The sequence below is a fragment of the Bos grunniens genome, chromosome 22, assembly GCF_055505025.1.
Source record: "Bos grunniens cultivar Pamir isolate PY7600 chromosome 22, Bosgru_T2T1.0, whole genome shotgun sequence".
Taxonomy (NCBI): domain Eukaryota; kingdom Metazoa; phylum Chordata; class Mammalia; order Artiodactyla; family Bovidae; genus Bos; species Bos grunniens.
Window position 1 is genome coordinate 881305 of NC_141186.1, and position 22508 is coordinate 903812.

General features: G+C 38.1%; 1 protein-coding gene across 6 annotated transcripts in view; it reads left to right on the top strand.

Moving 5' to 3' along the window:
* The window catches only part of VOPP1 (VOPP1 WW domain binding protein), a 205702-nt gene that overhangs the window by 81490 nt on the left and 101704 nt on the right, over positions 1–22508 (top strand). The window lies entirely within an intron of this gene.

Sequence of the window (22508 nt, forward strand, 5' to 3'; positions counted from 1 at the left end):
GGGAGATTGGGCAGGGAATACTATACATAATAGCCAAGAGGGTTATTTCTTAACTGGCCAAGATGTATATTTTTCTTACCTGTCTTTCTTCAGTTTTTAATCTTGAAGAGATCAGTGTGTGTGGAGAAAGTTGCTGGGCTGTGAATGGGAATGGAATACAGGTAAAGGGCCAGTTTTTCTGCCTTGGTTTCATATCGAAAAGCAGGAGTCCTTAGTGCCCCACAGGGTGTAGTCCTGGCAGAAATACTCTGCAGCCGCAGAAAGACAAAATGTACTTGAAAGATAAAGCAGCAGCAAAGGGGTTTTGGTTCTAATTACAGAGTTGTCATCTTGAAGAAAAATGGTTGTGGGATAACAGGGAGATGAAAGATTTGGTTCTTAGTACAGTGAATTTTCCTTGCAAAGCTTTAGTGCTTTTTAAAAAAATTGCTTTACAATATTGTGTTGGTTTCCACCATACATCAACATAAATCAGGCATAGGTGTACGTATGTCCCCTCCCGCTTGAACCTCCTTCCAACTCCCCATCACATCCCACCGCTCTAAGTTGTCGCAGAGCCTCGGTTCAAGTTCCCTGAATCATATAGCAAATCGCCACGGGCTATTTATTTCACATATGGTAGTGTATGTGTTTCCATACTGCTGTCTCCATTTGTCGCACTCTCTGCTCCGCCCTCTCCCGTATCTACAAGTCTTTTCTCTATGTCCGTGTCTCCATTGCTGCCCTGCAAATAGGTTCATCAGTGGCATCTTTCTAGATTCCATATATATGCATTAATCCTCGATACTTGTTTTTCTCTTTCGGACTTACTTCACTCTATGTAATAGTCTCTAAGTTCATCCACTTCATTAGAATTGAGTCAAATGTGGTCTTTTATGGCTGAGTAATATTCCGTTGTATACATGTATCATAGCTTCTTTATCCATTCATCTGTCAGTGAACATCTAGGTAGTAGCTTCCATGTCCTACCTATTGTAAATAGTGCTGCAATGAATATTGGGGTATATATGACTTTTCCAGTTTTGGTTTCCTCATGGTATATGCCCAGTAGTGGGATTGTTAGGTCATATGGTAGTTTTATTCCTAGTTTTTAAAGGAATCTCCATACTGTCTTCCATAGTGGCTGTATCAATATATATTCCCACGGACAGTGCAAAAAGGTTTCCTTTTCTCCACACCCTCTCCAGCATTTTTTTTTTTTTTTTGTAGATTTTTAAACATTTATTTATTTTTTTAGTTGAAGGATAATTGCTTTATAGAATTTTGTTGTTTTCTGTGAAACATTAGCATGAATCAGCCATAGGTATACATATATCCCCTCCCTCTTGAACCTCCCTCCCATATCCCTCCCCATCCCACCCCTCTAGGTTGATACAGAGCCCTTGTTTGAGTTCTCTGAGTCATATAGAAAATTCCCATTGGCTATCTGTTTTACATATGATAATATAGGTTTCCATGTTTTTCTCTCCACACTTCTCACTCTCTCCTCCCGCCTCTGTGTCTGTAAGTCTGTTCTCCGTGTCCGTGTCTCCAGTGCTGCCCTGCAAAGAGGTTCATCAGTACCATCTCTCTAGATTCCGTGTATATGCGTTAGTACACGATGTTTTTATCTTTCAGACTTACTTCATTCTGTATAATATACTCTAGGTTCATCCACCTCATTAGAACTGACTCAGATGCATTCCTTTTTATGGCTGAGTAATATTTCCACTGTGTATATGTGCCACAACTTCTTTATCTGTTCATCTGTTGATGGACATTAAGGTTGCTTGCCTGCATGTTCTAGCTATTGTAAATAGTGCTGCAGTGAACACTGGGGTACATGTGTCTTTTTCAATTTTGGTTCCCTCATGGTATATGCCTGGTAGTGGGATTGCTAGGTCATGGGTGGTTATATTCCTGTCTTTTTAAGGAATCTCCATACCGTCTTCCATAGTGGCTGGATCAATTTACATTCCCACCAACAGTGCAAGAGGGTTCCCTTTTCTCCACACCCTATCCAACATTTTTTGTTTGTAGACTTTTTGATGATGGCCATTCTGACCAGTGTGAGGTGATATCTTATTATAGTTTTGATTTTCACTTCTCTAATAATGAGTGATATTGAACATCTTTTAATGTGTTTATTAGCCATATGTATGTCTTCTTTGGAGAAATGTCCATTTGGGACTTCCACCCACTCTTTGATTAGCTGTTTTTCTGATGAGTTGCACGAGCTACTTGTATATTTTGGAAATTAATCCTTTATCAGTTGTTTCATTTGCTACTATTTTCTCCTATTCTGAGGTTTGTCTTTTCACTTTGTTTATAGTTTCCTTTGCTGTGCAAAATCTTTTAAGTTTAATTAGTTCCCATTTATTTATTTATTTTTTTAATTTTATTTTATTTTTAAACTTTACATAATTGTATTAGTTTTGCCAAATATCAAAATGAATCTGCCACAGGTATACATGTGTTCCCCATCCTGAACCCTCCTCCCTCCTCCCTCCTCCCTCCCCTTACCCTCCCTCTGGGTCGTCCCAGTGCACTAGCCCCAAGCATCCAGTATCGTGCATCGAACCTGGACTGGCATCTCGTTTCATACATGATATTTTACATGTTTCAATGCCATTCTCCCAAATCTTCCCACCTTCTCCCTCTCCCATAGAGTCCATAAGACTGTTCTATACATCAGTGTCTCTTTTGCTGTCTCGTACACAGGGTTATTATTACCATCTTTCTAAATTCCATATATATGCGTTATTATACTGTATTGGTGTTTTTCCTTCTGGCTTACTTCACTCTGTATAATAGGCTCCAGTTTCATCCACCTCATTTGTTTATTTTTATTTCCATTGTTCTAGGAGATGGGTTACAGAGGACCTTGCTGTGATTTATGTCATAGCGTGTTCTGCCTATGATTTCATCTAAGAGTTTTATAGCTTCTGGTCTTTATTTAGGTAATGCATTTTGAGTTTATCTTTGTGTATGGTGTTAGAAAGTGTTCTAATTTCATTCTTTTACCTGTTGCTGTCCAGTTTTCCCAGCACCACTTATTGAAGAGACTGTCTTTTCTCTATTGTATATTTTGCTTCCTTTGTCAAAGATAAGATGCCCATAGGTGTGTGGGTTATCTCTAGGCTTTGCATGTTGTTCCATTGGTCTATATTTCTTTTTTTATACCAGTACCATACCGTCTTGATGATTTTAGATTTGTAGTATAGTCTGAAATCAGGAAGGTTGATTACTCCAGCTCCATTCTTTTCTCTCAGGATTGCTTTGTGTTTTGTGTTTCCATACAAATTGTGAAATTTTTTTATCTAATTCTATGAAAAATGCCATTGGTAAATTAGGGATTGTATTGAACCTGTAGATTGCATTTGTTAGTAGAGTTATTTTCACAGTATTGATTCTTCCAAAACAGGAGCATGGAATATCCTTTTATCTGTCTATGTCATCTCTGATATCTTTCATCAGTGCCTTACAGTTTTCTGTATATAGCTCTTTTATCTCCTTGAGTAGGTTTATTTGTACCTATTTTGTTCTTATTATTGCAATGGTGAATGGGATTGTTTCCTTAATTTCTCTTTTTGATTTTTCATTGTTAGTGTATAGGAATGCAAGTGATTCCTGTGTATTGATTTTGTATCCTGCTGCTTTACCAAATTCACTGATTAGCGCTAGTAATTTTTTGGTGGCATGTTTAGGGTTTTTAATGTATAGTGTGAGAGTTGGACTGTGAAGAAGGCTGAGCGCCGAAGAATTGATGCTTTTGAACTGTGGTGTTGGAGAAGACTCTTGAGAGTTCCTTGGACTGCAAGGAGATCCAACCAGTCCATTCTGAAGGAGATCAGCCCTGGGATTTCTTTGGAAGGAATGATGCTAAAGCTGAAACTCCAGTACTTTGGCCACCTCATGTGAAGAGTTAACTCATTGGAAAAGACTCTGATGCTGGGAGGGATTGGGGGCAGGAGGAGAAGGGGATGACAGAGGATAAGATGGCTGGATGGCATCACTGACTCAATGGACAGGAGTCTGAGTGAACTTCGGGGGTTGGTGATGGACAGGGAGGCCTGGCGTGCTGCGATTCATGGGGTCGCAAAAAGTCGGACACGACTGAGCAACTGAACTGAACTGAACTGAATGTTGTCTGCAAACTGTGATAGTTTACCTCTTTTCCAGACTGGATTCTTTTAATTTCTTTTTCTTCTATGATTGCCATGGCTGGGACTTCCAAAACTATGTTGAACAATATTGAGATTGAGCACTGTTGTCTTAGTTCTGATCTTAGTGGAAATACTTTCAGTTTTTCACCTTTGAAAACGTTTGCTGTAGGTTTATTGTATATGGCTTTTATTACTTTGAGGTAGTTTCCTTCTATGCCCATTTTCTGAGGAGTTTTTGTCATACATGGGTACTGAATTTTGTCAAAAGCTTTTTCTGCATCTATTGAGATTATTCTATGATTTTTATCTTTTAATTTCTTAATATGGTAATTTTAATATGGTATATCCCATTGATTGATTTGTGTATATTGAAGAATCCTTGCATCCCTTAGATAAACCCAACTTGATCATGGTTATACAATCTTTTTAATGTGTTGTTGAATTCTGTTTCCTGGAATTTTGTTGAGGATTTTTGAATCTATGTTCATCAGTGATATTTGCCTGTAATTTTTTTGTGTTCTCTTTATCTGGGTTTGGTATCATGGTGATGGTGGTCTCACAGAATGAGTTTGGAAATGTTCCTTCCTCTGCAATTTTTTATTTTTTAATTATTTTATTTTTTAAAACCTTTATTTATTTTACTTTATTTTATTTTTAAAAATTTATTTATTTTAATTGGAGGCTAATTACTTTATAATATTGTAGTGGGTTTTGCTATACATTGCTATGAATGAGCCATGGGTGTACATGTGTTCTCCATCCTGAACCCGCCTCTGACCTCCCTCTGTATCCCATCCCTCATGGTCATCCCAGTGCACCAGCCCTGAGCACCCTTTCTCATGCATCAAACCCTGACTGGTGATCTGTTTCACTTATGATAATATACATGTTTCAATGCTATTTTCTCAAATCATCCCACCCTCGCCTTCTCCCACAGAGTCCAAAAGTCTGTTCTTTGCATCTGTGTCTCTTTTGCTGTCTTGCATACAGGGTCATTGATACCATCTTTCTAAATTCCATATATATGTGTTAATATACTGTATTGGTGTTTTTCTTTCTGACTTACTTCACTCTGTATAATAGGCTCCAGTTTCATCCACCTCGTTAGAACTGATTCAAATACATTCTTTTTAATAGCTGACTATTATTCCACTGTGTATATGTACCACAGCTTTCTTATCCATTTGTCTGTCTTTCCCTGCAATTTTTTAAAAGAGTTTCAGAAGGATAGACAATAGCTCTTCTCTAAAATTTTGTAAAATTCACCTGTGAGGCCATCTGGCCCTGGACTTTGGTTTTGGGGGAGATTTTTTAATCACTGTTTTTCTATTTCAGTGCTTATGATTGGCTTGTTTATCATTTCAGTTTCTTCTTGGTTCAGTCTCCAAAGTTTGGACTTTCCTAAGAATCTGTTCATTTCTTCCAGGTTGTCCATTTTACTGGCATATAATTGCTCATAATAGTCTCTTATGATCCTTTTCATTTCTCATTGTCTGTTGTAAGCTCTCCTTTTTCATTTCCAATTTCATTGATTTCAGTCTTCTCCCTTTTTTTCTTGATGAGTCTGGCTAATGGTTTGTCAATTGTGTTTCTTTTCTCAAAGAACTAGCTTTTAATTTTATTAAGCTTTACTATTGTTTCCTTCATTTCTTTTTCAGTTATTTCTGCTATGATCTTTATGATTACTGTCCTTCTATTAATTTTGAGGTTTATTTCTTTATCTTTTTCTAGTTGTTTTAGGTATAAATGTAAGTTGTCTATTTGATGCCCTTGTTGTTTCTTGAGGTAATATTATATTTCTATAAACTTCCTTTTCAGAACTGCTTTTGCTGGATCTCATAGGTTTGAGTTGTCATGTTTTCATTGTCATTTGTTTCTAGGGATTTTTTCATTTCCCTTTATATTTCTTCAGCAACCTGTTGCTTATTTAGAAATGTGTTATTTAATATTCATGTGTTTGTGCTTTTTACAGTTGTTTTCCTTTAATTGGTATCTAGTTCCATATTGTTGTGGTCAGAAAAGATGCTTGATACAATTTAAATTTTCTGAAATTTACTGAGGTTTGATTTGTGACCCAAGATGTGGTCTATCCTGGAGAATGATCATGTGCCCTTGAGAAGAAAGTATATTCTTCTGCATTTGCCTGAAATTTCCTGATATCAATTATGCTCATCTCATCTAATGTGTCATTTAAGGCTTGTGTTTCCGTAATGCCTTCCTGTTTTGATGGTCTGTCCGTTGGTGTAAGTTCAGTGTTAAAGTGCCCTGTTACTACTGTGTAATTGCCAATTTCCCATGTTATGTCTGTTAGTGTTTACTTTAGGTATTGAGGTACTCCTTTATTTGATGCATAAATATTTACAATTGTTATGTTTTCTTCTTGGATAGATGCCTTGTCATTATGTAGTGTTCTTCCTTGGGGATGGTATTGATCTCTGTCTCCTTTACAATGTCACGAACCTCCATCCATAGTTCATCAGGAACTCTATCAGATCTAGTCTCTTAAGTCTATTTCTCACTTCAACGAATAATTGTAAAGGATTTGATTTAGGTCATACCTGAATGGTCTGCTGGTTTTCTGTCCTTTCTTCAATTTTAGTCTGAATTTGGCAATAAGGAGTTGTTAATCTGAGCCACAGTCAGCTCCTGGTCTTATTTTTGCTGACTGTATAAAGCTTCTCCATCTTTGGCTACAAGGAAAATAATCAATCTGATTTTGGTGTTGACCATCTGGTGATGTCCACGTGTAGAGTTTTCTCTTGTGTTGTTGGAAGAGGTTGTTTGCAAGAGAAAAAATGCAAAAGAGAAAAATGGCTGTCTGAGGAAACCTTACAAATAACTGTGAAAAGAGAAGAAGCAAAAAGCAAAGCAGAAAAGGAAAGATATACCCATTTGAATGCAAAGTTCCAAAGAATAGCAAGGAGAGATAAGAAAGCCTTCATCTGTGATCAGTGCAAGGAAGTAGAGGAAAACAATAGAATGGGAAAGACTAGAGATCTCTTCAAGAAAATTACAGACACCAAGGGAATATTTCATGCAAAGATGGGCTCAATAAAGAACAGAAATGGTATGGACCTAACAGAAGTAGAAGGTATTAAGCAGAGGTGAGAAGAATACACAGAACTGTACAGAAAAACATTTTCAGACCCAGATAATCACGATGGTGTGATCACTCACCTAGAGCCAGACATCCCAGAATGTGAAGTCAAGTGGGCCTTAGGAAGCATCACTACGAGCAAAGCTAGTGGAGGTGATGGAATTCCAGTTGAGCTATTTCAAATCCTAAAAGATGATGCTGTGAAAGTGCTGCATTCAATATGCCAGCAGATATGGAAAACTCAGCAGTGGCCACAGGACTGGAAAAGCTCAGTTTTCATTCCAATCCCAAAGAAAGGCAATGCCAAAGAATGCTCAAACTACTGCACAATTGCACTCATCTCACATGCTATGAAAGTAATGCTCAAAATTCTCCAAGCCAGGCTTCAACAATACATGAACCATGAATTTCCAGATATTCCAGGTGGTTTTACAAAAGGTGGAGGAACCAGAGATCAAATTGCCAACATCCGTTGGACCATCCAAAAAGAAAGCGAATTCTAGAAAAACATCTATTTCTGCTTTATTGACTATGCCAAAGCCTTTGACTGTGTGGATCACAACAAACTGTGGAAAATTCTGAAAAAGATGAGAATACCAGACCATCTGATCTGCCTCTTGAGAAATCTGTATGCAGGTCAGGAAGCAACAGTTAGAACTGGACATAGAACAACAGACTGGTTCCAAATAGGAAAAGGAGTACGTTAAGGCTACATATTGTCACCGTGCTTATTGAACTTGTATGCAGAGTACATCATGAGAAATGCTGGGCTGGATGAACCACAAGCTAGAATCAAGATTGGTGGGAGTCATATCAATAACCTCAGATATGCAGATAACACTACCCTAATGGCAGGAAGTGAAGAACTAAAGAGTCTCTTGATGAAAGTGAAAGAGGTGAGTGAAAAAGTTGGATTAAAGCTCAACATTCAGAAAACTAAGATCATGGCATCTGGTCCCTTCTTCATGGCAAATAGATGGGGAAACAGTGGAAACAGTGTCAGACTTTATTTTTTGGGCCCCAAAATCACTGCAGATGGTGACTGCAGCCATGAAATTAAAAGACACTTATTCCTTAGAAGGAAAGTTATGACTAACCTAGACAGCATATTAAAAAGCAGAGATGTTACTTTGCCAACAAAGGTCCATCTAGTCAAGGCTGTGGTTTTTCCAGTAGTCATGTATGTATGTGAGAGTTGGGCTATAAAGAAAGCTGAGTGCTGAAGAGTTGATGCTTTTGAACTGTGGAGTTGGAGAAGACTCTGAGAGTTCCTTGGACTGCAAGGATATCTAACCAGTTCATCCCAAAGGAGATCAGTCCTGAGTATTCATTGGAAGGACTGATGTTGAAGCTGAAACTCCAATACTTTGGCCACCTGATGTGAAGAACTGACTCATTAGAAAAGACCCTGATGCTGGGAAAGATTGAAGGCAGAAGGAGAAGGGGATGACAGAGGATGAGATGGTTGGATGGCATCACCATCTCAATGGACATGAATTTGAGTAAACTCCGGGATTTGGTGATGGACAGGGAGGCCTGGCATGCTGCAGTCCATGGGGCCGCAGAGAGTCGGACATGACTGAGCGACTGAACAGAACTGGACTGAATTTCCTTCCTTATCTCTTGTAATAGTCTATATGTTAATTTCTGTTTTCTCTTATATGAAAATTGTTACTTTGGCTTTCTTTTGACTTACTTTTGCATGGAATATCTTTTTCCATACTCTCAGTTTCAGTCTGTATGTGTCTCTAGGTCTGAAGCGGGTCTTTTGTAGATAGCCCATATATGTGGGTCTTATTTTTTTATCCATTCAGCCATTCCATGTCTTTTGGTTGAAATGTTTAAACCATTTGCATTTAAAATAATTATTGATATATTTGTTCCTATTGGCATTTTTCTAATTGTTCTGAAGGTCTTTTCTTTCTCTTGTATTTCCTTCCTATAGAAGTCCCTTTAATATTTATTATAAAGCTGGTTTGGTGGTGCTGAATTCTCTTATCTTTTGCTTGTTTGTGAAGCTTTTGTTTTCTCCCTCAATTTTGAATGAGATCCTTGCCAGGTAAAGTTATCTTGGTTGTATATTTTTTTTCCCTGTCAGTACTTTAAATATATCCAGCCATTCCCTTCTAGCCTGCAGAGTTTCTGCTGAAAGATCAGCTGTTAATCGTGTGGGGGTTCCCTTGTATGCTACTTGCTGCTTTTAATATGCTTTGTTTTGTTTAATCTTTGTTAGTTTGATTAGTATGTGTCTCAGCGTGTTTCTCCTTGGGTTTATCTTGTACAGGTATTTCTGTGCTTCATGGACTTGACTATTTCTTTTTCCATGTTAGGGAAGTTTTTGACTATAGGCTCTTCAAAGATTTTCTAGACCTTTTTCTCTTTTGTGCATGCACACATGCTCATTCGTTTCTGTCATGTCCAACTCTGACCTTATGGACCGTAGCGCACCAGGCTTCTCTGTTCATGATATTCTCCAGACAAGAATACTGGAGTGGGCTTCTATGCCCTCCTCCAGGGGATCCTCCTGACCCAGGAACTGAATGCATGTCTCCTCTATCTTCTGCATTGCAGGCACTTTTTTACCCACTCAGCCACCTTTTTAGGGCCCGAGAAGCCCCTTCTTCTTCTGGGAACCCTATAATTCAAATGTTGGTGTGTTTAATATTGTCTCAGCGGTCTCTGATGCTATCTTCAATTATTTTCATTCTTTTTCCTTTTTTCTACTCTTCAGCAGTTTTTTCCACCACTCTATCTTCCAACTCACTTACCCATACTCCTGCTTTATATATTCTTCTATTGATTCCTTCTAGAATATTGTTGATTTCAGTAACTGTGTTATTTGTCTCTGTTCTTTATTTCTTCTAGGTCCTTGTTAAGTGTGTTAATTGATTCTTGCACTTTCTCCATTCAGTTTTGGATGTTTGGGATCATCTTTGTTATCATTAATTTGAATTCTTTTTCAGATAGTTTGCCTAGTTCCTCTTCATTTATTTGATCTTATGAGTTTTTACCTTGTTCTTTCATTCTACAACATTTCTCTTTTTTTTTTCTAACTTAATGTGTTTAAGGTCTCCTCTTCCTAGGCTTTATGGTCATATTCCTTCTTCCTTTTAGTTTCTGCCATCAATGAGAAAGATTGGTCCAGTGGTTTGTGTATGCTTGGTGTTGGGAGGGACTTGTGCCTGCATTCTGGTGGTAGAAGGTGAGTTTTTTTTCCTTCTGGATGGGCAGTGCTGTGTGAGGTGGTATGTTTTAGGGTATCTGTCTGCTGATGATTGGGTTTGTGTTGTTGTCTTCCCTGTTTTGTGAGGTGTTCTGCACTGGGTGCTGGGTGTTGAGTAATGCTGGGTGTTGGATACAGGTGGAGGCCTTTGTGGGAGTTTTCATTAATTAATATTCCCTGGAGTTAGAAGTTCTCTGGAAATCTTGGGTCCTGGACTCAGCACTCCCACTCCAAAGGCTGAGACCCAAGCTCTTACTGGGGAACCAAGACTCCGCAATCTCTCTGCGTGTCAGTGATTTGGTTTGCTTTGTTTTCTCTTTATTTTCTTAGACATCTATTAAGGCCTTCAGATTACATTTCTTACTGAGTCCAGGCTCACTCTGCTCACCACATGATAGGCCAATGATAAGAGATAAGGTGTTGAAGCAAGGAATCTGATTTTATTCAGAAAGTTGGCTGACCAAGATGATGGCAGACTGATATCTCAAAATAACCATCTTGCTTTAGTTCTTGATTCAGCTTCTTATGCAGATGTGGATCAACCTTGTCTTCCTTTGTATTCTTGATTTTGTTTGTGTGTTCTTTCTTGAAAGTGGATCTTGCTCAAATTAATTTGTAGATCAGCTGATGAACCATTTCCTGATTTTTAGTAGTCAGACATCCTTGCTCCTTTGTTCTTTTATACGTTTATTTGTTCACTACATATTTTGTAAGTGTTTTGCATTGATGGAAACACACAAAGAAAGACAAGCCCTGTTTTGTCACTCAGATGGTCTAGTTTGGCCCTCTCATCTCTGCTGATAGTGAGAAGGGTCCTAAAAATAGAAAAGTAACATCACTTTCTTTTTAGAATACTAATACTCTGTATAAAAATAAAAAATGTAACATTCATTGAGCACTTAATACAGTCTAGGCATTGTTTTATGCACCTCACATGAATTTATGTCATTCAACCCCATAGCCACTTGAAAACTCTAACCACACACACCTAGTTCTTGAATCTATCTCTGATTTTTCTCTTTCTTTTCTCTCTGTTCCCATGCCTCACCTGAATCCATACCTCTGTCAACGCTCATCTAAACCATTGTTACAAACTACCCCCCAGTTTTATTAAGATATAATTGGCATATAACATTGTATAGATTTAAGGTATATAATACGGTAATTTGATACACATACATTACAAAATGATTACCACCATTGCGTTAGCTAACACCTACATCACATCACAGAATTACCTTTTTTTTTGGTGATGAGAACATTTAAGATCTACTCTTTTAGTAATTTTACAGTATATGATAAAATAGTATTAACTGGAATCACCTAAGACACAGGCCTTAGGTCCCCAAAACATTCATCTTATAACTGGAAGTTTGTACTCCTTGACACACCCTCATTGCATACCCCTGTCTGCCCCCATTGCCTGGTTAAAGCCACTATTTTACCCTCTTTTTCCATAACTTCTGCTTTTTAGATTCCACATATAAATGAGAGCATTGTTGTTGTTGTTTAGTCACCAAATCATGTCTGGCTCTTTGTGACCCCATGGACTGTAGCCTGCCCGACTCCTCTGTCCATGGGATTCTCCAGGCAAGAATACTGAAGTGGGTTGCCATTTCCTTCTCCGGGGGATCTTCCTGACCCAGGTATTGAACCCATATCACCTGCTTGGCAGGGAGGATTCTTTGCAACTGAATCACCTGTGAAGCCTAAGTGAGATCATACATCTATCTGTATTATTTCATTTAGCATAATGCCTTCAAAGTCTGTCTCAGTTCAGTTCAGTCGCTCAGTCGTGTCAGACTCTTTGTGACCCCATGAATCGCAGCACGCCAGGCCTCCCTGTCCATCACCAACTCCCGGAATTCACTTAGACTCACGTCCATCAAGTCAGTGATGCCATCCAGCCATCTCATCCTCTGTCGTCCCCTTCTCCTCCTGCCCCCAATCCCTCCCAGCATCAGAGTCTTTTCCAATGAGTCAACTCTTTGCATGAGGTGGCCAAAGTACTGGAGTTACAGCTTTAGCATCATTCGTCCAAAGAAATCCCAGGGCTGATCTCCTTTAGAATGGACAGGTTGGATCTCCTTGCAGTCCGAGGGACTCTCAAGAGTCTTCTCCAACACCACAGTTCGAAAGCATCAATTCTTTGGTGCTCAGCCTTCTTCAAAGTCTGTCTATGTTGTTACAAATGCAAGTCCTCTTTCTCAGGACTGAATAAAATTCCATTGTGTGTATATGTACATTTCCTTTATTCATTCATCTGTTGACAGACACTCAGATTGTTTCCATTTCTTGGCTGTTGTGAATAAGGCTGAACCATAGGATTTCAGATGTCTCTTCAAAATCTTATTTCCATTTCCTTTGCATATATACTGGAAGAATAATCGGCAGTTCTATTTTTAATTTCCATAGTGGCTGCATCAATTTCAATTCCTACCAGTAGTGTACAGGGTTCACATTTTCCATACCATACAGGGTTCACATTTTCCATACCAATATTCTTCTTGTCTTTTTAATGATAGCCATTCTAACAAGTTGGCGAAGGCAATGGCATCCCACTCCAGTACTTTTGCCTGGAAAATCCCATGGATGGAGGAGCCTGGTAGGCTGCAGTCCATGGGGTCGCTAAGAGTCGGACATAACTGAGCGACTTCCCTTTTGCTTTTCACTTTCATGCATTGGAGAAGGAAATGGCAACCCACTCCGGTATTCTTGCCTGGAGAATCCCAGGGACGGGGGAGCCTGGTGGGCTGCCGTCTCTGGGGTCACACAGAGTCGGACACGACTGAAGTGACTTCGCAGTAGCATTCTAACAAGTGTAAGATGATAGATACCCCTGTGTGGTTTTGGTTTGCGTTTACTGATGATATGTGATATTGAGCGTGTTTTCATGTACCTGTTGGGCATCTTTATGTCTTTTTTGGAAAATAATCTATTCATTTCCCCTGCCCATTTTAAAATTGGATTATTCGTTTTTCTTGTTAAGTTATATGAGGTCCTTGAATATTTTAGATATCAGCCCCATATCTGATATATAGTTTGCAAATATTTTCTTCCATTCAGTAGACTGCCTTTGCATTTTGTTGAGTGTTTGTTTTGCTGAAAAGAAGCTTTTTAGTTTGATGTAGTCCCTTTTGTTTTTTGTGTTTTTGTCATTTGTGCTTCTAGTGTCATGTCCAAAGTCATTGCCTAGACCAATGTTGAAGATTTTCTTCCCAACATTTTCTTCTAGGAGGTTTAGATCCATTTCAAATCAATTTTTTTAAGTGGTGTAAGATAGGGGTTCAATTTCATTTTTTTTACATGTGTTTCTTCAGTTTTCCCAGCTCTATTTGTTAAAGAGACCGTCCATTCCCCACTGGATGCTCTTGGCTCTTGTGTTAAATATTAGTTGACCATTTGTGCAAGGGTTCATTTCTGGGCTTCTTATTCTGTTCCATGGGTCAGTGTGTCTATATTCATGCCAGTAGCAAATTGTTTTATTACGGTAGCTTGTCACGTAGTGTAAAGTTAGCCAGTGTAATACCTCCAGCTTAGTTCTTTCTCATGATTGCTTTAGCTATTCAGGGTCTTTTGTGATTCCATAAAAATTTTAGGATTGTTTTACCTATTGCTGTGAAAATACCATTGAAATTTTAATAGAAATTGCATTGCAGCTCTAGATGACTTTGTGATAGGTCTCCTTTCATTCTCTTCTCCCATCAAGTTCTCACTTCTTTCTAGATTACTGAAAGATTTGTGTCATTTTCCTACTTAGAGCCATTAGGAAAAAGTTCAAACCCTTGGCCAGCTGTAAACAGTAGGTTTCCAGATACTTGTCTGGTTTTGTCTTCTTTATTTTGAGTCTCATGAAGGCAAGCCGCACAACTGTATTTTTTTTTTTAAGTATTTTTGTCTTTTTTAAAAGTTGAAGTATAGTTTACTTACAATGCTGTAGTTTCAAGTGTACAGCAAAGTGATCCAGTTTATATATATATATATATATATATTCTTTTTCAGATTCTTTTGCATTGTAGGTTACTACAAGATATTGAATAGAGTTCCCTGTGCTATACAGTAGGACCTTGTTGTTTACCCACAACTTTTAAATGAATTCTCAATGCCTAGGACAGTGCCTGGCACACAGGGGACATCCCTGAATGTTGAATGGATTTGAGTGGATGCTTTTCCACCCAGTGTTCACCACATGTCAGTGTTGGCTCTGCTGGTTCCTCTCAGGCATTTCCATGTTCTCTGCCTGGAAGGCTTCTCAATTCCTCTTTCCTTCAGAACCTGTTCCTCCTTCCTGTTGGCTATGACACAGCCTCTTGGAGAGTCCTCACACAGTGCTGTAAATCCCTTGAGTGCTTGTGTGATGGGGCCATGACATGTGCATCTGTTTGACTGAGTGTGCAGCAGAGTGCATGGCATATGAGTGGCACTCGATACTTACCTTCACCTTTGCAGTTTGTTTACTACCAGCTTGTTTCACTCTTGATTTCATTTAACATATTCTGGCACCTTGTCATGAATCATAGATTTTGAAATGTTTTGGGGTCCAGAAGATCAGGGTTCAAATATTTGCTCTGTTACTTTTTTTTCTAACTGAGATGAATTTACCATAAAATAAAATTACAGGCCAATATCACTAATGAACATATTTGCAAGAATCCTCACAAAATACTAGCAAACTTTATCTAACAACACATTAAAAGGATCATATACCATGATCAAGTAGGATTTATATCAGAGAGGTGAAGAGATTTTTCAATATATACAATTCAATCAGTATGACATGTCACATTAACAAATTGAAAAATAAAAACCATATGATCATCTCAATAGATGCAGAAAAAGCTTTTATAAAACTCAACATCCATTTATGATAAAAAAAATATCTTCACAGAGTGAGCATAGAGGGAAGCTACCTCAACATAATAAAGGACATATATCACAGATTTACAGTTAACATCATACTCAATGGTGAAAAAATGAAAGCATTTCCTCTAAGATTAGGAACAAGCCAAGGACATCCATTACTGCCACATTTATTCAGCATAGTTTTGAAAGTCCTAACCAGAGCAATCAGAGAAGGAAAAGAAATAAAAGGAATCCAAATTGGAAAGGGAGAAGTAAAACTGTCACTTTTTGCATAGAAAATCCTAAATATGCTAGCAGAAAACTACTAGGGCTTATCAATGAATTTGGTAAAGTTATAGGAAACAAAATTAATATATTTAAATTGGCTGCATTTCTATACACTAACAGCAAACTATCAGAAAGACAAACGAAGGAAACAATTCCTTTTATCATCACATCAAAGAGAATAAAATATCTAGGAATGAACCTACCTAAGGAGGCAAAAGACTCTCTGAAAACTATAAGACTATAGTGAAAGAAACTGAACACCACACAAGCAGGTGGAAAGATACCATGTTCTTGGATTTATATGAATCAATATTGTCAAAATGGTTATACTGCCCAAGGAAATTTACAGATTCAGTGCAATCTTTATCAAATTACCAGTGGCATTTTTCACAGAACTAAAACAAAAAATTTTCAAATTTGTATGGAAACACAAAAGACCCTGAATAGCCAAAACAATCTTGACAAAGAAGACTGGAACTGGAGGAATCAGGCTTCCTGACTTCAGACTATACTACAAAGCTACAGTCATCAAAACAGTATGGCACTCACACAAAGATAGAAAAATAGATCACTGGAACAGGAGAGAAAGCCCTGAAATAAACCCATGCGCTTATGGTCAATTAATCTATGACAAAAGAGGCAAGTATATACAATGGAGAAAAGACAGCTTCTTCAATAAGTGGTGCTGGGAAAACTGGACAGCTTCATGTAAAAGAATGAATTAGAACATTCTCTAACAGCACACACACACACACAGACACACAAATTCAAAATGGATTATAGACTTTAATGTAAGACTGGACACTATAAAACTCATAGAGGAAAACATAGGCAGAACAATCTTTAACATAAATTGAAGCAGTATCTTTTTGGATCCATCTCCTAGAGTTATGAAAGTAAAACAAAAATAAACAACTGGGATCTAGTTAAACTTAAAAGCTTTTACACAACAAAGGAAACCATCAACAAAATGAAAAGACAGACTATGGAATGGGAGAAAATATTTGCAACTGATGCAGCTGACAATGATTAATCTCCAAAATATACAAACAGCTCATACAAATCAATATAAAGACATCCAATCAAAAAATGGGCAGAGGAGTTAAATACACATTTCTCCAAAGAAGACATGCATGCTCAGTTGCTCAGTTGTGTCTGACTCTGTGACACTTTGGACCATAGCCCATCTATCTCCTCTGTCAATGGGATTTTTCAGGCAGAATAGTGGAGTGGGTTGCCATTTCCTCCTCCAGGGGATCTTCCTGACCCAGGTATTGAACCTGCACCTCCTGTGTCTCCTACATTGCAGGTGGATTCTTTGCCATTGAGGCATCATTGCTAATTATTAGAGAAATGCAAATCAAAAATACCTCACACAGGGCCCTCATCAAAAATCCTACAAATAGTGAATTCTGGAGAGGGTGTGGAGGGAATGTAAATTGGTACAGCCATTATAGAGAACAGTACGGGAGTTCTTTGAAAACTAGAAATAGAGCTACCATGTGATCCAGCAGTCCCCCTCCTGGGCATGTACTTAGAAAAGGTGAAAACTCTAATTTGAAAAGATACATATACTATTCATTGTAGAACTGTTTGCAATAGCCAGGACCTGGAAGCAACCTAAATGTCTATCAGCAGAAGAATGGATAAAGAAGATGTGGTGTATATATACACACACACACACACACATATATATATATACACACGTACATACATAAACACACAATGGAATATCACTCAGCCATATAAATGAATGAAATAATGCCATTTGCAGCCACATGGATGGGCCTAGAGATTATCATACTAAGTGAAGTAAGCCAGACAGAGAAAGACAAATATCATATAATATCACTTATCTGTGGGATATAAAAAAAAATGATACAAATGAACTTAAATACGAAACAGAAGTAAGACCAACAGACTTAGAAAACAAATTTATAGTTACCACAGGGAGAAGTGGGGGAGGGATAAATTAGAAGTTTGGGATTAACAGACAGATACTGCTGTATATAAAATAGATATTCAACAAGGATCTACTTTATAGTACAGGGAATTCTATTCAATATTTTATAATAATCTCTAAGGAAAAAGAATCTGAAAAAGAATATATATGTATAATAATTTTGCTGTACACTTGAAACTAACACAACATTGTAAATCAATTATGCTTCAATTAAGAAAAAATGGAGGTGAAATTTACATAACAAAAGTAACCATTGCAAAGTGAACAGCACAGTGGCATCCAGTATAGTCACGGTGCTGAGAAGTCACTGTGTTTGTCCAGTTCCAGACGTTTCCATCAGGGCTCCATCATTTGCTAGCCCCTTGACCTTCTCAATTAGCTTCATTGTGAACTGTAAACAGGAGTATTGACCTTCTGGATTGTGGCTCAGGGCCTTGCCGCTTGCTTGCACCCCTGAGGCATGTTGGTGTCCAGACATACCCACAGGCTCATTGTGGCACCAAGAGAAGATCTTGGTTTTACCATCTGGGTCAATTAACATGTGAAAGCTCTTCTCCCTGCTTTCCATCCAATTGGGACAAAGGAAAACTTTTATCCCAGGGGAGTGAGGAGCAGTGATTTGGATGCATTCTAATCTGGCCCAGCTTATATTGTTCAAGGGTTGGTTTGCTGCAGGTAGACACCAGCTGCAGAAAGATCACAATCTTGGCTTGGCTACAAGCACTTGCCCTTGTGTGTTGTTCCTGGAAGCCAGCCCCATCATGGTTTCTTTGGACATGGCACAGAAGGTAAAGGAGACTTGCATCCAGTGCAAGCTTGCCCTTGCTGGGGTTCTGAGTGGCAAGGTTTGGTGCTGTGGTCTGCACAGGATGCCAGACCTGCCTTAGGACACACGTCAGGTGCCATGTGCTTACTACTCAAGGACCTGGGATGCCACACCTCCTTCATTCAATCAACCAATGCCCATTGAGTGTCTGCCACATGCTGGTTGTTGGGGGTTGGTTGTACAGGTCAGAGGTGGTGCTTGTGCCCCAGAGAGCTGTGAAAACTATGTGTGACTGACCGGTTAATTTTTTGAAGCATCTTTAACATTAAATTTAAAAATCATGAGTTATTAACAGATCTCATTTAACAAATATATTCCAGTACTCTGCCTTTCATTTCTACTGGGTAAAGTGCTTTGTGTAAGATTCTCCTAAGTACATAATTCCTTAGAGATATATTGACTCAAGATGGGATGTTTTTATTCTGTTTTGGGGTTTTCCCTGCCCTGTGGAAAATATGTTAAAAGGACACTTCTATTTTGTGCTTATAGCTTACCTTAGAGCACAATGGGGAGAGAACATCTGGGTCACACACTTATTTTAGAGATTTTACTCTTACTTTTGAAATCTAATTTCATTTGTCTCACCAGAAGTCCCATATGGCACTCTCTTGTCTCTCTGCATGTTCCTGAATTTCATTCTAATGTTACAGCCATCAAGCTATTAGAGGCTAATTTTTTAAAATGATAGTTAGGTTTCCATTGTAGCTACCTGGACATGCAAAATGACTTTCCCTTGATCTGTTTATTTATCCATATTATATCTGCCTCTGCCATTTCCCTTTATTAGGATTTTTACTTCTTTAATTTATTAATTTACAGCAGATGTATGTACAAACAAAATATGTTGTCATTTTGGAAGAAAAAAATCCCTTTGGAATCAGAACAGAGAAGCAACACTTACTTTAAACCTCTTTCCTATGATGTTTTCTTCTCACCTATGCTTCACCACTTTTCTTTCCGCTCTACAGGGGGCCCTTTAAAAAGCTTTTAATTACAATGTATCTTTTCCTGCGCTTTGGTTCTAGGCTCACTGGAGATACCTCCTCTTAGCAACAGTGTGATTTTAAAAATACCAGGGAGGTCACCATGTCCTCACCAATCCCATTCCTTTGCTTTCACTCTGGCCCCGAGTTGTTCTGCAAAGGACTCGGTCATTCAGCTGTCTTTGTCTGCAGCAGAAGGTGGCGAGGTGAGCTGGTAAGAGGTGAGCAGATGGGGGAACTACCTGCCAAACAGCTCTTGCTGCTGAGTCCTCAGAGTCTGCATTCCTTTCTGTTTGTTCAGAATCCAGAGAGCACCACAGACCAAGGTGGCAGTTGTTGGAGAAGAGTCCTGATGCATCCTGATGCATCTCCCATCCTGAAGTGGCCGGGCACTATGGTAGCTGTCCTGCTCCAAAGTGCACCTGTGATCTGCTCCTGCGTATGCAGGAGGGCAGCCACACTGCTGGGGCTAGTTCTGGGTCAGCTGTTCTCACCGGCTGATACTTGTAGAATTTATTTGGTTTTGGCTCCTGGACAGGAACTTGAACCTTGGGCCCTCAGATTAAAAGTCTGATGCTCTTCAAATCATAGGAGTCCCAGAAGAAGAAGACAAAAAGAAAGGGCATGAGAAAATACTTCAGGAGATGATAGTTGAAAACATCCCTAAAATGGGGAAGGAAATAGCCACCCAAATCCAAGAAACCCAAAAAGTCCCAAACAGGATAAACCCAAGGCAAATCACCCCAAGACACATATTAATCACACTGACAAAGATCAAACACAAAGAGCAAATATAAAAAGCAGCAAGGGAAAAGCAACAAATAACACCCATGGTGACCCCCATAAGGATAACAACTGATCTTTCAATAGAAACTCTTCAGGCCAGAAGAGAATGGCAGGACATACTTAAAGTGATGAAAGAGAAAAACCTACAACCCAGATTACTGTACCCAGCAAGGATCTCATTCAAATATGAAGGAGAAATCAAAAGCTTTAGAGACAAGCAAAAGCTAAGAGAATTCAGCACCACCAAACCAGCTCTTTAACAGATGCTAAAGGATCTTCTCTAGACAGGAAACACAGAAAAGGTTTATAAACTCAAACCCAAAACAACAAAGTAAATGGCAGTGGGATTATGCTTATCAATAATTACCTTAATATAAATGGGTTGACTGCCCCAACCGAAAGACAAAGACTGGCTGAATGAACACAAAAATAAGACCCCTATACATACTGTCTACAAGAGACTCACCTCAAACCAAGGGACACGTACAGATGGAAAGTGAAGGGCTGGAAAAAAATATTTCATGCAAATAGAGACCAAAATAAAGCAGGAGTAGCAATACTCATATCAGATAAAATAGACTTTGAAATAAAGGCTGTGAAAAGAGACAAAGAAGGACACTATATAATAATCAAAGGATCAATCCAAGAAAAAGATATAACAATTATAAATATATATGCACCCAGCATAAGAGCCCTGCAATACATAAGGCAAATGCTAACAAGTATAAGAGGGGAAATTAACAGTAATGCAATAATAGTGGGAGACTTTAATACCCCACTCACACCTATGAATAGAAAGTTAGCAAGGAAACACAAACTTTAAATGATACAATGGACCAGTTAGACATAATTGATATCTATCAGAAATTTCACTCCAAAACAATGAATTTCACCTTCTTCTCAAATGCACACAGAACATTCTTCAACATAGATCACATCTTGGGCTGTAAATCTAGCCTTGGTAAATTTAAAAAAATTGAAATCATTTCAGGCATCTTTTCTGATCACAATGCGGTAAGATTAGATGTCAACTACAGGAAAAAAGATTAAAAATACAAACATATGGAGGCTAAACAACATGCTTCTGAATGACCAAAAATCACAGGAGAAATCGAAAAGGAAATCAAAATATGCATAGAAACGAATAGCAAAAATCACCAAAACTAAAAGCTGGTTCTTTGAAAAGATAAATGATATAGAGAAACCATTAATCAGATAAGATAAAAGGGAGAAGAATCAAATCAACAAAATTACAAATGAAAATGGAGAAATCACAACAGACAACACAGAAATACAAAGGATCATAAGAGACACTGTCAGAAACTAAATGCCAATAAAATGGACAACTTGGAAGAAATAGATGAATTCTTAGAAAAGTACAACTTTCCAAAACTGAACCAGGAAGAAATAGAAAATCTTAAAAGACCCATCACAAGCATGGAAAATGAAACTGTAATCAAAAATCTTCCAACAAAGAAAAGCCCATGACCAGATGGCTTCACAGCTGAATTCTACCAAAAATTTAGAGAAGAGCTAACACCTATCCTACTCAAACTCTTCCAGAAAATTGCAGAAGAAGGTAAATTCCCAAACTCATTCTGTGAGGCCGCCATCACCCTAATACCAAAATCAGACAAAGATGCCATAAAAGGCCAATATCACTGATGAACATAGATGCAAAAATCCTTAACAAAATTCTAGTAAACAGAATCCAACAACATATTAAAAAGATTATACATCATGACCAAGTGGGCTTTATCCCAGGGATGCAAGAATTTGTCAATATTTGCAAATCAATCAGTGTGATACACCACATTAACAAATTGAAAGATAAAAACCATATGATTATCTCAATAGATGCAGAGAAAGCCTTTGACAAAATTCAACATCCATTTATGATAAAAAAAAACCCTCCAGAAAGCAGGCATAGAAGAAACATATCTCAACATAATAAGAGCCATATATGATAAACCCACAGCAAACATTATCCTCAATGGATAATGGAAAAATTTTCCTCAGTGGAAAAATTGAAAGCATTTCCCCTAAAGTCAGGAATAAGACAAGGGTGCCCACTCTCACCACTACTATTCAACATAGTTTTGGAAGTTTTAGCCACAGCAATCAGAGAAGAAAAAGAAATAAAAGGAATCCAGATTGGAAAAGAAGTAAAATTCTCAATATTTGCAGATGACATGATCCTCTACATAGAAAACCTTAAAGAGACCACCAGAAAATTACTAGAGCTAATCAATGAATATAGTAAAATTGCAGGATATAAAATTAATACACAGAAATCCCTTTCATTCCCATACACTAACACTGAAAAAACAGGAAGATAAATTAAGGAAACAATTC